General features: G+C 37.9%; 1 protein-coding gene and 1 pseudogene across 1 annotated transcript in view; both read right to left on the reverse strand.

Annotated features, from left to right (window-relative positions):
* Positions 1-16270, reverse strand: part of LOC126700100 (uncharacterized) — a 51253-nt gene that overhangs the window by 14168 nt on the left and 20815 nt on the right. The window lies entirely within an intron of this gene.
* LOC126700886 (myrcene synthase, chloroplastic-like) lies at positions 1977-14463 on the reverse strand (annotated as a pseudogene).

Below are 16270 nucleotides of genomic sequence, written 5' to 3' on the forward strand. Positions count from 1 at the left end.
TTGCTAAACCTTTGAGTGGGATCTCAAAGTCATAAACGTGAGTGTTTGTGTTTTGCAAAGGCCAAAGAAAGAAAGAGTTCGTGGTCTCGAAACTTGCACGTGGTCGTGTCAGTAAGTTTCTACTAGTGGGTAGCAATAGGATGTTAGTGGTCTAAGTTGCTATTATAAAATTTCGATTCTTTCTAGTGGATTTGTTTTTTACCTTGAGGATAGTTAGGTTAAATCCTCCCCAGGTTTTTTACCGGTTTGGTTTTCCTTGGTCATCATATCATTGTGTTATTTATCTTTTTGCTGCTTTGTATGATATGATTGTTTGATTGTGCTAACTTAGATTTGAAATTTGGACTAAGTAATAACTTGGCTAATTACCTAGGTTAATCCAATTGTTTTTAAGGGGTCTAAAAACTATCAACACTCAATCAAAACCGCACAAACGATCACAAAACTCTCACAGACACAAACTAACTCACAAATCTCAAAGGTAATATGTAATATAATTAATGAGTTAAAACATCAAATCTACATCCTTATATAACAATAATTCATCATGTTAATCTTTATATGGTGGAATGAGCTGAACAAACAATGATAATAAACGATCCTTAGTTTCATGGTTTCCAACACCATGCCCATCTCCATACTGGTATATGCATTGGGCCATCCTTCCAAGGTTGAATGCAATTTCAATAAATATTTCAGAGAAGGGAGAGGTCATAGATCATTCTCCAATCATCTTCTTCCATGTTGCACTAATCAAACACCTAATGAATTCACGAGCATCTTCTTCGCTAGCACTAGTTTCGTTCATGTAACACTGGATTGATTTAGGAACATCGCCTCTTTTAATTCATCTTGATATGAAAAATAAAAAAAGATTGTGAGGATTTGTGAATTATATGAAACGAAAGTCATGTTGTAAGGTTGAATTTAATCAACCATTTTGTTGGGTTTATTCCGTGTCAAATTTGCTTGTATTTTAGCAATTAGTAACCCTGTATTTAGGTGGGTTTGCTCAAGAGTGTACAAGAAAACAGAGTCTCGCGGCTGGATCTCGCGGGTGACTCACGGCTGCAAGCCGTTAGAAGCAGCACACGTGCCAAGCATGCCAGAAGTTGAAGCGTCATGCTAGCTGGAGCACTACAGGACAAAATAGGACAACTGGCCGTTCTGTTATCTCGCGGCTGGATCTCGCGACTCAGTCAAGTCGCGAGAACAAGTCGCGAGCCAGTCCTGTTTTGAAAAACCTGACGTTTCACATTCCTTTCTCACCCTAGTATAAATACCCCTTATACCCACGAAAGAATGAGAGCTTCCAAAGAGAATTTTGAGAGAAAAACCCGAGAGTAAAACAATATTGATTCATCCACAATCTTTACATAAGAGACTCTTCAAATTCCTCAACTCTCTTCCTCTCCATTGTTAAATCCTTGAGAGGCATTTTACCAAAACCTTTTTCTCACCATATCCATTATTGTGAGAGCGCTGTTTGGTGTTCTGGGAAGCAATTAGAAAGGAACTAATTTACATTGGTTGATGCTATGGTCAAGTAGCGGAATCCGGGAAGTTAGAAAAGAAATAGGTTCGGCACAACCTCGTTGGAGCAAGAAGCTTGGAGAGCTTAGGTACACTGGGTAGATTAGGCTTGGAGGGTCTATTGCTGTTCATGTATCCCAACTACATTTTTTAGTGGATTTTTTACTACTTGGAGGGCGGCGGAGAGGTTTTACGCCGAGGGCTTCGGTTTTCTCTTCGATAACACATCGTGTGTTGTCCTTGTGTTTGCATCTCTCTTCCCTTTATCTTTGCCTTTTATATTCTGCCGTGGATGTGATTTTAATTGGCATAGATTGTTTACCAATTCTGTATTAAGCTTTTGTTCATGTTTCGCACATTAATTGTTTGATATAAAGCTTGAATTGGAATTTTGTAAATTGGGGGTCTAAACGTTCAAGGGTGTTTTTACACTATTTGAACTTTCACATGTTGATGAAACTGTTAGGATAGTTTGGTCTACATACTGTAGATGTTCCAAGATCATCTGCTAATCACAAAATCATTGATGACAAACGAACTATGTTGGGGTACTCTTCCAAGCAATCTTGGGCTTCCTTTGTTATTGGATTTGTGTAGGAAAAATAAGCATGTAGTAGTATAGTTGGTGCTCCTATTGAAAAACATGCATTCTCAAGGTATTCTTGAAGTCTTGGTGTATACCCACTATAGTACCACTTTGCCTCCAACAAATAAGCTCTACATAAATCTGCCCACTGAAAAATTTATGGTGGAACAATGAATTTAAGGTAGTATAACACACCATGCGTTCAAGAAGAAAATGTTAAGGATTAATATAGATGGATTTAGAAGTGAATTGCATACCCCTATTTTAAAATATCGAATGATGTGTAATTCTTGCTCCTTTAGTATATCAAAAGCCATTTCATTAACTGAATTGTGTAGAGCTAGGAAACATATCTTCATATAATTTGGGAGCCCATCCATTGCATTGATATCCCACCTGGAATCACAAAGAGCACACTTAAGTCTTTATGTCAAAGATAGCTTTGAAGCATTTGAGGCGTATTGTCATTAATACCAACCTTTCAACAGCGTTCGTGAAGAGCTCAAGTTCATCTAAAGTTCCATACACATCATAAATATCATCTAATACTGTAATGAGTACATTGACCTTTGTTGAGATTCTCCTACAATATCCAAAGTGAGGATGAAATGTACACCCCATTGTCCAAAAGAAACTCTCTGTCAACCTATCCCTCGCAAAGCTCAATTTTTTTTGTAATGCCAGTGCTCCTCCACCACCTTTATGTGGAAAAAAAAAAAAGTCAATTTTCTTTTTATATCGATGCATTTTTAACCTTTTGAATTAGATAAGTTAAACATAGCTTAACTTTTAAAATTTAGGCTATAACTAATGTAATTATGAGTGCCAGCATGTGCCTTAGGTGAATTAAACAACTGTTTAAGCCCCAAATTTTTAATCAATAGGATATGAGTATTAATTAAACCTTTAAATATCAGTCAATAAATAAAAAGTATTTTTTTTAAAAGAGAATGACAGACTCTCCATTTCCTCTATGTGAGAGATTTAGAGTGTAGAACATGTAATCTCTCCCAAAGAAGCTGAAAATTCTCTCTCTCTCTCTCTCAGTCTCTCAACAAAGAAAATCAAAAGACCGAAAAGAAAAAAAATAATTCCAAACCTTATAGCTTATGTTCATACCTTTCTCTCTTCTTCTTTTTGTTTTTTGTTTTGTTTTGTTTTTTTTTTTTTTTGAAAAATCGAATTTCGACTTTTTAATATAAAGTTTGAAAGTTCAAAAACGTGTACAAAACACCTTTGAACGTTTAGACCCCCAAAATACAACTTAACCAACTCAAGCAATATGTCAAACAACTAGTGTGCGGAAACTTAACACATGCTATAATATGAAATTGGTTAAACAACTATCTAAGCCATAACAAAATAAAACCACAGCAGATAAAATAAAGGCAAAGATAGAGAGGAAGGATGCAAACACAAAGACAACACGCGATGTGTTATCGAAGAGGAAACCGAAGTCCTCGGCGAAAAACCTCTCCGCCGCCCTCCAAGCGGTAATCAATCCACTAGAAAATACAGTTGGGATACAAGGACAGCAATAGACCCTCCAAGCCTAATCTACCCAGTGCACCTAAGCCCTCCAAGCTTCTTGCTCCAACGAGGTTGCGCCGAACCTTTTTCTTTTCTAGCTTCCCGGATTCCGCTACTAGACCGTAGCATCAACCAATGAAGATTGGCTCCTTCCTAACTGCTTCCCAGAACTCCAAACAACTGTCTCACAGAGATGATAATGGTGAGAACCAGGTTTGGTATAATGCCTCTCAAGGATTTGACAATGGAGAGGAAGAGAGTAAGGGAATTTGAAGAGACTCTAAGGTATAGATTGTGGGTGAAGCAATCTGGTTTTTCTTTAGGGTTTCTCTCTCAAAATTCTCTCTGGAAACTCTCTTTCAATCGTGGGTTAAAGGGGTATTTATACTGGAGTGGGAGAGGAATGTGAAACGTCAGGTTTTACAAAACAGGGGTGGCTCGCGGCTTGACCTCGCGGCTTGACCAAGTCGCGAGATCCAGTCGCGAGTTAACCGTATGGCCAGTTGTCCTGTTTTGTCCTGTAGTGCTCCAGCTAGCATGACTGTTCATCTTCCAGCATGCTTGGCACATGTGCAGCTTCTGGCGGCTTGCAGCCGCGAGTCCACCCGCGAGTCCTAGCCGCGAGTCTCTGTTTTCTTGCACACTCTTGAGCAAACTTCACTCTATCTCACTCACTACCCTTACAACAAACCCACCTAAATACAGGGTTACTAAATGCTGAATTACAAGCAAATTTGGCACGGAATAAAGCCAATTAGATGGTTGACTAAATTCAACCTTACAATCTCCCCCTTTGGCTATTCCGTGACAAAACCCTAAAACAGACTCTAGACTTAACATGTGAGTTGGGAACAGTTGAACAAAACTCACTCACACCTAACTCTAGAAGCTGTGAAGCACTTGAATTATATGAACATAATACTCCTGAAACACAACAATACACTATGATCATTGTAAGCAGAAAATTATAAATGCATATGAAACATGCAAAATGTGATCAAGCAAAGATGGAGTTAATAAACAAACCATGACTAGATCAACCAAGTGAACACCACAAGGTAGTGATCACAGTGCTCATTCACACTTGGAATGAACACAAGGACATACAAGTTAACAAGCACAAGGCAAGACACTTGTATGCTCAACACTCAACCAATGCATAGCACACAAGGCATATGCATCTAGGAACAATCCTACAAGGGCACAAGAGTGACAGTACATAAACCAAAATGCAGAACATTTAGATTAAAGTACTGATTTCAACATAGTATAAAGGCTGCATTAAGCAAGGTACATACCATAAAACCTACAAACTATGCATAAAACATTAACCCTAAAAACTTACAAAAGCACATGGGTACAAACCACAAAAACATCCTAAATAACATCATCAAAATATATTAAAGTTTAAACCAAGAGTATATGTTAAGAGTTAGGAACAACTATACACCAAAACACAGTGTATCAAAACCATGAAAACACTAAAAGTACCCAACAAACATAAACCTAAAACCATAAGTTTAGAAGATAAGACTGAAAACAAAAGTATGACAAAAGTATGTGTGTACTCCCCCTATCACTATGCACACTTCCCTTTGAACTTTTCTCCCCCTTACTGAATGCTCTCTCCCTTTTTGTCACGAATAGCTAAAGACTCTCGTCCAACTTTCGTTGAATCTCATCTAGCTGATTCTCCATAGTCTCGAGGCGCATTTGGACATGGTTGTTTGTGGAGTAGAGAAGTGCCACAAGCTCATCAACGCGTTTCTGAATATGCTCAAGTACACTGCCGACTCTGTCAGTATGAGGAGCAGTTTGTGCTTGCGGAATACCAGCCGGTGAAGCTTCAGGAACAGCACGTGATGCAGATGTGGTATGTGCAGGTGTCTCTGAGTCAGGGGCAGATGGAGTAACCGGAGAGATGTGAGCACTTCTTGGTGATTTAGAGGAGTGACTTTTGCTCGCTTGAAGAGTGAACAAGGAAATGGGACGTTGACGAGTCAACATTTTACCATCTGCAGGAGGAATAATGCCTGCACGAAGAATGAGCTTCATGACAAGATTGCAAAATGGAATAATTCCTCGAGCTGCAGATCGACACGCGGTCTTCCTCAAGGTGTAGTAGATGTGAGCACATATATCAATGGGGGCTCCTGTAATGAGGTCACACAGAAATAGAGCTCTCCCAAGATTGATGAATGTAGTGTTGGACAGTGGGTAGAGATTGGTGAACATGATCAACTTCAGTGTGGTCAGCTCAGGTGCAAACTTTGCGGTGCTGATGGATGTTCCTGCACTGGATACTTCATGATCGTGTCCTAGGATTTGTAAAATTTCTCCAACCTCTGGATTTCGTTCATCATAAGGAGTTAAATTCACATTCTGAGGTCTGGTGATGCTGAGAAGATCTGCGATGGAGTCTGGGGTAACACTAAACTCTGTTCCTCTGACCCAGAAAATGAGTTGAGGTCCAAGATCAGTTGCATTGGAGAAGCATTCTTTGACCAGCTCATCCATTGGATCATCAAAGTTCCCGAACAAGTTTGCCCAATCTCGATTCTCAAAGATTCGAGGGATGAAAGTGGACCCTAAAGTGTTGAACTCTACCACCCGTTCCACTATAGTGGTTGACTTGTCAAACACATTTGAGTAGGCGTGTGAGTTAAGCGGAAGTCTGAACCTATCCTCATTTGGATCTTGAGATGCCTGAGATGATAGACGAGTCCTTTTAGCAACTGGTGTTGCTGGTTCGTCAGCAACAATGTCTTTACCCCTGGAAGATCGACGAGACATCTGCAAGAGAACAGGCCAACAGAAAAGAACCAAACAACAATACCCCACAAGATGATTGTCAACAAGATTCAGTGTAAACAATATTTCAATATATAAACACAAACTGAAGATAGTGCAGACCAAACCAAAACTTCCAACAATACACAGAAGCACAAACTAACACATGCATCAAAATTGGTGATAGTGCACCAAGACATAGATAGACAGCACAACTGACAAAACTATCATTGAGACAGGTTAACATGACCATGATATGCAATTAGATACAGCATTTGAACATTTAGAGCAGATAACAAAAATCATTCCATCAGAGACATGAACAAGGGGAAAATATTTCAACATGAAGAAACCAAACATCCACACTGGAGCACGTGGTTGAGAGACATACATTATGTTATCATAACAACTCAGTAACCAAAACCAAACACCAACATCAATACTCAAGCAAGTTTAATGAGTAAGACAAATAGACACCAAACCCATTTCAGAAAAGATTCTCAGATTCAATAATAGGCAAAAATCAGAACAATGAAAAAACACATTGTGACTGCTCAACATGAAAACAGGTGAGAACAATATCAAACACGACACTCCATACCCATTACACAAAGAGATAAGTATAACGAATACAATACCAGTCCAAACAGTAACAGAAATATGCAGGAAAAAGAAAATGAGATTGAGAAAGCAAAAACCCATACCTTTTCTTGATGATTTGGATAAGAAATGAAGCACCAATGAGGTTCGAAAAATGGATTCACGAAGTGTTTGGAAGGAAAAACAGTTTAAAGAGAAGATGAACAGTTACAAAAGTTCGAGGGAAAACTGAAAGAGGTTTAAAAACTGCTCCTGTATCTGCCAAACACGCGATTTTTGCGACTTGATTAAGTCGCCACACAGTCGCCAGCTCAAGCCGCCAAAGCACTCAAGAACAAAATTTTGAAAAATTTTTCTAAGTGTTTTTCGCGACTGGAAGGTCTACCCGCGAGTGAGTCGCGAGCTGAGCCGCGAAAATCTCTGAGTGAACCTTGCGACTGGACCTTCCACTCGCTAACAAGTCGCCAAAAATGACCAGCGAAGATGCGACTGAGGCTCGCGACTTGACATACCCGCGACTGAGCCGCCAAAACAGGGCAAAACTGTATTTTTGAAATTTTCAGATTTTTCAATTAAAATACTTTCCAAAAGCACCTAAAACACTCAAAAATCTTTTTGTGCTTGAATTAACAAAGATTGAGCATGTGAAAACACATTTCATCAAGTACAATCACACAAATGAATATGACATTTATTGAACATAAACTTGTGTGTTGTGTGTGGATATCAACAATGAGATAGTCCTTCGTCTAATGTGAAGCTTCAATGATCAATTCAACCAAGGCATACACAATTAGCACTAGATCATGTGACCCATCTCAATTATAGAAATATGAATATATGACCTCCCACACAACTTGATAACATAACTTGGAGCTTATCATTTGACTCTACTTTCAATCATAACATTTGATCTTTTTGATCTTTTGAGGCAATCATCTCTCATTGTGAGAGAGATATATAACATTTCTCTATGAAGAACAGGCCTTTGGCCTTTTTGAATGAACATTCACTTTTAATATAAGGTCGCTTACCCTTTTTCCTAGTCAAATACTAGAATGTGCGACAGGCTTTTGCAGCTCAATATCTCTTTTCATTTGGAGATTTACATTTGGTGAGCTCTTTTTATCAAAACAAAAATAAAAAGTGGGAAGATATATAGACACAAGTCTATGCATGTCTCAAGATCAACATAACCATTCACTAATCATTCATGACAAGATTGAAGATCTATTTACAACAATCACATAGATTTTAAGATTTTTCCCACAGTGATATGAGTGCATGTAAACAAACAATGCTCGAAAATGCACAAAGCCATTGGCACAAAGGTACAAGGCAAAACAAGTTTTAAGACAAAACTCAACAAAGTCAATCAAGCTTTTTGATTTTCTAATTTTTATGTGATTTTTGGATTTTTTGACACAAGAAACAAAAAGATTGATAAAACAAAATTAAAAAAAATTCACAAGAAGAAAAGCAAACAACCACCATCAAAAACAGCAAACTAATCAAACAAATATTGTCACAAAGCATAGGAAGTATTAATGCATGGACATGTTGTAATGCTTATGCATGAGTACCCTTTTTCACCCACACGTCACTTGCGTTTGGGGTGATTTCCTTATAGGATTGGGTACGGGAGTTAGGGCTTTCAAACCTTCGTGAGAAGCTTTCCAAGCAGTTGGTGAATGCACCAATCATCTTCATCACGTTCATCATTCCGGGATCTCCATTTTGATCTCTAGATTGATCTCCTGCCCAAATTCTCCTGTCATTTCTGGGTCCTCCTGACCTTTGAGGAGTTGCACTGTTTTTTGCTCTCAGCTTTTGGCAATTTGGTCGAGTATGCCCTTGAAGTCCGCAATAATGGCACACATAAGTTCCTCTAGGACCTCTTTGTGGTCGTGGATGTGACTTGGCACGAGATTCAGACCTGCCCACAGACTGATTACGGGGATTCAGCATCCGTTGGTTCACCACATTCTTCTTCTCTTCCACCTCGAGCTTCTCACCAGTAGGGTCAGTTACAACTGGATCTTTGGCCTTTACAAACTTCACTTCTTTAGTGACATTTCCAGATGAACTACTTCCTCCGGTATATCCCAATCCGGATTTGTCTGAAAAGCTCTTTTGAGATGAGATAACATCATCTAGCTTCTTGGTGGTGACCCTCTCTATTTTAACATTTGCTTGCACAACCTCATTCTCAACAAATCTCACTTTTGTGTAAGTTTCGGACAACTCACCATTCAGTGTTTCTATCTCACATTTGGCCTCCCTATATCAAATTCGGAGACTTTTGTAGTCCTCCTCAGCCTTCTTCATTTTTCTCACAGTAGCCTTGGCCACCTTTGTGTACTCACCCGACTTCTCCAAGAGTGAGTTATAATTCTCTTGAAGATTTGCTGTGCTTTCATCTTCTTCAGCATCTGATTCTTCAACAATTCCTATTGATTCATCATCACTATGTTCTCCAAGGTCTCGTACAAGCAGATTCAACTCGTCCGAAGACTCAACATGAGCGATAGTCATAAAAGCTGAATAGTTCCCCTCTCCATCACAGCTCTCTTCAGATTCTGAGTCAGACGAATCCGAGTCACTCAAGGTCGTGGCATACACTTTGCCTTTCGATTTCAAATAATTCGGACATTCCTTTTTAAAGTGTCCATGCCCGTTACATTCAAAACAAGTGACACCTTGTGTGGGTTGGGATTCTTTTCCATCTTTCTTTTTGAAATCCCTCTTCTCCCTTCTAGAACTTTGGAATTTTCTTTTATCATCAAATTTGCCATTATTTTTGAATTTCAAAAACTTTCTGAAATTTTTGACAAGGTAGGCTACATCTTTGTCAACCACATCTTCTCCCGATGAGTCTTGATCTTCCACCTTCTCATTAATGGTCTTTAGAGCAAGGGATTTACTCTTCCGTTGATTGGGCAGCGACATCTCATAAGTCTGCAGAGAACCAACCAGCTCCTGTACTTTGATGTCGTCAAGATCCTTGCTCTCTTCAATGGCTGTCACTTTAGCACGAAAACTTTTCGGCAATGATCGAAGGATCTTCCTTACAATCTTTGAGTCCTCCGTTTTCTCCCCCAAGTTGAACTTATTGACAACCACCTCATTTAGCTTCCCATAGAAAGAGTCAAAAGACTCATCCTCACTCATTTTGAGTTCCTCAAACCGAGTGGTCAACATTTGTAACTTGGTGTCTTTCACTTTCTTCGTGCCTTCATAAGTTGTTTCCAGAATCTCCCATGCTTCTTTGGCAATGGTAATGTGAGAAATCCTGTGAAATTCATCTGGAGACACACCACAGAAAATAGCATTGAGTGCTTTATTGTTAGCATTAGATGCAGCAAGTGCTGCCTTATCCCATGTGGATTTGGCTGCCTCAGGTTTGGTCCAACCAATCTCAACAGCATCCCAAACGGATTCATCAATAGAACACAGAAAAGCTCTCATGCGAACCTTCCAAAAAGCATAATTACTACCATCAAAATATGGAGGTGCATTTAGGGATTTAGACCTATCCATCTCAAAAGGGAGTCAAGGATCACACAATGGTAATGAAACCAACAGCAGTGTACCCGCTCTGATACCAATTGAAAGTTCAAAAACGTGTACAAAACACCTTTGAACGTTTAGACCCCCAAAATACAACTTAACCAACTCAAGCAATATGTCAAACAACTAGTGTGCGGAAACTTAACACATGCTATAATATGAAATTGGTTAAACAACTATCTAAGCCATAACAAAATAAAACCACAGCAGATAAAATAAAGGCAAAGATAGAGAGGAAGGAAGATGCAAACATAAAGACAACACGCGATGTGTTATTGAAGAGGAAACCGAAGTCCTCGGCGAAAAACCTCTTCGCCGCCCTCCAAGCGGTAATCAATCCACTAGAAAATACAGTTGGGATACAAGGACAGCAATAGACCCTCCAAGCCTAATCTACCCAGTGCACCTAAGCCCTCCAAGCTTCTTGCTCCAACGAGGTTGCGCCGAACCTTTTTCTTTTCTAGCTTCCCGGATTCCGCTACTAGACCGTAGCATCAACCAATGAAGATTGGCTCCTTCCTAACTGCTTCCCAGAACTCCAAACAACTGTCTCACAGAGATGATAATGGTGAGAACCAGGTTTGGTATAATGCCTCTCAAGGATTTGACAATGGAGAGGAAGAGAGTAAGGGAATTTGAAGAGACTCTAAGGTATAGATTGTGGGTGAAGCAATCTGGTTTTTCTTTAGGGTTTCTCTCTCAAAATTCTCTCTGGAAGCTCTCTTTCAATCATGGGTTAAAGGGGTATTTATACTGGAGTGGGAGAGGAATGTGAAACGTCAGGTTTTACAAAACAGGGGTGGCTCGCGGCTTGACCAAGTCGCGAGATCCAGTCGCGAGTTAACCGTATGGCCAGTTGTCCTGTTTTGTCCTGTAGTGCTCCAGCTAGCATGACTGTTCATCTTCCAGCATGCTTGGCACGTGTGCAGCTTCTGGCGGCTTGCAGCCGCGAGTCCACCCGCGAGTCCCAGCCGCGAGTCCACCCGCGAGTCCCAGCCGCGAGTCTCTGTTTTCTTGCACACTCTTGAGCAAACTTCACTCTATCTCACTCACTACCCTTACAACAAACCCACCTAAATACAGGGTTACTAAATGCTGAATTACAAGCAAATTTGGCACGGAATAAAGCCAATTAGATGGTTGAATAAATTCAACCTTACAAAGTTGTCTACAATCAAATACTTTTCATTTTTAAGTAATATTGCAGTTGTTAATGAAAAATTAATTATTATAAAAAAATAAAACATCAAATAAATATATGACTAATTACTAATAAATAAATTTATAATCAAAATTTAATTAGAGGTATCAAAAATATTATAGTTGGCAACTTGACATAACCTTAATACAAAGATTTAATTACTAATTTTTATATTAATGAATTGATATTTAAATATATAATTTGCTCCCATTTAATTTTGGTCTTAGGCCCCATAATATATAGGTTCGGCCCAGTAAATTATTTGTTCATGTTGCTATCAAATTTGATTTTAATTTTAGTATTTATTAGTTTATGCTTCAATTTCTATATAATATTCCTTCCAAGGGTCATTAATGTGTAAAATATGTTATCAATGAAGAATTATATCAAATGAAGCTTAAATTACAAAATCAAAATTAACAAGCTTTTTACCTTGACACTTGTTTGAGATCTTCTTGGTGGGTTGCTTGCACCATGTTGAAATCTAGTCTGCAAGCTTAAGTAAGGTAGGGTTCATATGTTCTTTGCTCCTATATGCATCAATGAACCATCTCGCTTCCACCCTTAGTATCCTCCAATGTAGTGGAAGCTCCAATGCATGGCTCACTGCTACAGTAGAAAGATTTTGATCTTTATTCTGCTTTACAAATTCTTGGAGATGTTTTTTTGAGAAATCTCTTGCTTCCCCCAGGATATTTCACCTTCTATCAAAAGGAATGAAGCTTCATACAAGGCTAGCATTTCCTTGGTATCATCACAAAGACATGCCTTGAAACTTCCTCTCTCCATGAAACTATTAAAAACTTCTACACATAGCAACCCAACAGTGATTAACAGGTGTTTGAAGGGTACAAGAAGCAAGTTATTGAATATTATATGTTTAATTATGAGGTGTAATTTGATTTTTTTAATTAAACTTTATTTATTATTCATTGGTACACCTAAACAATCTCAAGGAAGTTGTACATATTTTTGTTGTTATTTGTGAAAGAGCTAATATTAGTAGAAATAGTAAAAAATGACATGTCAATTAAGAAAGTAACAAATAATATGACTTTGGATAGAATAGAATGATGAAAAACATATATGTGGTTAACCTTGATTAATTTGTTAGGATATTCATAGCCAACCCTAAAATATTTGAGACTAAAGCATGGTTGTTGTTGTATTTGTGTTTTGGTTAACTTTAATCTCTAAAAATGATGTATACACACACACACACACCTTAATTTATGCACATTTGGGATTTCTATTAAAAAAATGACTAAAATACAATTTTGACTATTAAAGTTTGTAATTGTTTTCCTTTTGACCTTTTACAATTCAAAACTTTCATTTTGGAAATTTATATTTTATTATATTTTCATATTAGCCATGTAATTTATTTCCATTAACAATCTAACCATCCATTATATATATAAACACACACATGTGCGCGTGTCATACCAATTAGAGTCCAAAGACTTTTGGGTTCCCACAATCCAACCCACTAAAGACCTTACGTTCTCTTGTGAGACCTACCCATCACCCTAGCGGGCAAAGTGGGCATTGATACCATTCTATCATAACAAGAGAAAAGCTCTAGTTACATTTGCGATTACACCCCAAAATGACTATAATCAAGTTACATTTGTGACTCATTGTGGTTATTTATAAATGCAACACATAAGATCTACCTAGTAAACATCTGATGTAGGACTAAAAGCACACTTAACCAATCCAATTCAATCAATTCACAAAATTTGGGGTATCACCTCTTAATGTTTAGATTATTAATACAAGTGGACAACATGAACAATATAAAAACAATATAAAATATAAAGGACCAAAAAAAAAAAAAAAAAAGAATACTAAAATAAGGGTCAAAAGTGCATTATAATTCAAAAACATTGGTTAATTATAACTTATAAATATCGATTGGTGACTTCAATTTCTTTCCTAATTACTTTCAGACACACTATATCCATGTTGTCTAAATAGACGAAATGTAAGAGTTGTGGCATATAAATTCTCCTTCTTTCACAAATCACCACCATGATTATTGTTGTATAGACCTTCAGTATTCTCTTCATTTCACTCTCAAAGTGATAAGACAATCCTGGTCTTTGTAAGGTATCTATCAGCTCCAATTGCTCTAAAGGATCCATCACTTTGTGAAGCATCATCTTCACTAGTTCCTTCAACTTGTTAACTTGCTCTGTGCACTCTTCTCCCTACATCACAATATTATAATTAGGGTTTTACTAATGTGTACCTTTATAGCATATATTAGTAAACCATTTAAAGAAATTTTTTATAGAAAAACGAAAAAGTTACCAGCTTTTGTGACAACTTTTTCAATTCTCCATAAAATGATTTCGAAAATGGATGACTAATGTGTGCCCTTAAGATATACAATAATCGGATCCTTATAACAATACTATATATTATGTACCAGGTATTCACTTCTTAGTGACTGAATGTAATCATAGTCCCAAATGGGAGGTTGGTAATCAGCTGATCGCTGAACAATATCAGTACTACTTGAAATTTTGCTGGAGACCTTGCATTGGACAGGACCAGAAAGTGATTTGAGATGGATGGGACCTATAGATGGGAAAGCTGCTATTGGGAAATTGCAAGTAGGGAGTGAAACAAGTAGGTTGAGAGCCATTGACAAAGGCCTAATTTGATGAAGCTTGATATGGGATTTTGGCAGTTGATTACTTGGATTTATATATTGCTTGGGAGATTCTCATCCGAATATATATCCATTATTATAATTATAATTTGCATCATGTTCAACATGTGGTAAAGTTCTGTATTATTAATACGATGTACAGACATGTACTGGCATATAAGGTCTTATGAATCAACGTCAATGCAATCCATGGTACGTATATGACATTTTGTAGTCATGCGTGCTGACCATTAGCATCCGCTCCCTTCAAAAATAAATTTGTTACTTTAACACCAAAAATATTACTTTTTGCTACTTCAATATATCATTTTACAATTAATAATTTTAAATACATATTAAAAATCACAATTTTTGTCCCAACTATCTATGTGGAAGACTTTGTGAGTGGTGAAGAAAAATTAGTGAGTTTATGTAAAAGTGATAGACAGCAAATTACAGTCTACCACTTAGGATAGTTGTGACAAAAACTGTGACTTTTCATCTAGATTTGGGTTCCTAACAGGATTCTGGATCTGTAAAGGATAATTTTCATTCTCTAAAGACCATTGTGCAGGGAATGTTATTTCAGACCATTTCAGGGTTCTTGGTACCTGAATGGTGGATCTAACATCTGGGGTTTGGATAAGAGTGGTTTCACCTGCCTTTCTCTTATCAACTGCCTGGATGGACATGTTTGTCCTCATGCACTTATAATACACTCTGTATATAAGAGCAAGTTGCTTGGTTCCATGTAACACAAGGGTTCCATGGGTTTTGATGTTGAGGGTGAGGACCTTCAGGATGTGAGGGTCGTCAATTGCAACAGTGAGGTTTGGGAAACAGTCGAAGTGAATTGGACCATTACTCAAACTGGATTCTATGGTTCCTAGCAGACTGTCATTAAATCTGATAAGACAGGTGTCTCTAAGTGCCATAAGGATCGAGTTGTTCAAACCTTCTCTGATCAATGGTTTTACTCCAACTTGGACAAGTCCTATGTTTGTGCCTAAGCAACCTTCTTTTACTCTCCCTCCAAAAACAGGTAGAGCCTCTTACATCAAGAAACCCTTTGTTCAGCACATCTCTTATGTTGAGCCACACTTGGCCCATATAACAGATCCGCTAGCATTAGCAATGGAAGTATTGCCCCATGAATGACATTTCCTTCCCAAAAGCCCAGAAAAGAACATTAAATTCTATAAAGGCATACTCATCCAAGAGAAGTCTGCCAGAATAGAAGACATCAGAGATAGGAATAATCCCTCAATAGTCCTATACCATAAATTCATAATTCAGAGTTTTGTAAGCTGCAAAGTTTGGGGACACCCCTCCACTCTCAGAACACTTACAGTACTCAAGGGCTCAGAACCCCTGTATAATTATTATGACTATATGGATGCATTTGAAAAGGTATTATTCTTCCAAAATGAGAGCTATGATCACTCATAATTCATTCAGTTTGACAGGAATTTCAAAGGACAGATACCTTCGTGGTTCCTCAAGTGGTGGAAAATGTTTGGTTCAACTCCTCAGAACTTCCCAGAACCTCTACAGGACGCACTAAGATATTTCAGTTCCAGATTCCAGACAGATAAGCATTCTTCACAGTTTCCAGCCATCTTGCATATGACAATTCAATACAAGATCCACTGGATTAGCATGTGGAATTATGCAATCAACCAGAATCTACTCGATAGGGAATTCTTTACAAAATGGTGGGATAAATTCAGACCTACTGATGCTATCTCCAAATTATATAAAGACTTTCCTCTTCTAGTACAGAAACCCATAGCTCTTTGCA

Source organism: Quercus robur, chromosome 9, assembly GCF_932294415.1.
Source record: "Quercus robur chromosome 9, dhQueRobu3.1, whole genome shotgun sequence".
NCBI lineage: Eukaryota > Viridiplantae > Streptophyta > Magnoliopsida > Fagales > Fagaceae > Quercus > Quercus robur.